Source organism: Penaeus monodon, chromosome 33, assembly GCF_015228065.2.
Source record: "Penaeus monodon isolate SGIC_2016 chromosome 33, NSTDA_Pmon_1, whole genome shotgun sequence".
NCBI classification, from domain to species: Eukaryota; Metazoa; Arthropoda; class Malacostraca; order Decapoda; family Penaeidae; genus Penaeus; species Penaeus monodon.
Genome location: NC_051418.1, coordinates 28409825 through 28410032, shown reverse-complemented (window position 1 = coordinate 28410032; position 208 = coordinate 28409825).

The following is a 208-nucleotide window of genomic DNA, read 5'->3' as shown; positions in this document are numbered from 1 at the left end:
TTCATCAACTTAGCCCAAACCTTTTCTGAACACGAAACCAGAAAATAATCCATGTACCTTCTAAAACTGTACAGATATTTATCAAAAATCGTGTCGGAAAGTCACCTCGAGAATTTACAAGGAAGAGAAAGGGGTTTATCGAATCCGGAAGGCAGAGACAACAAGAATAATTATCTTTATATGGAAAGTCTGCTTGTCTGTGTATGGG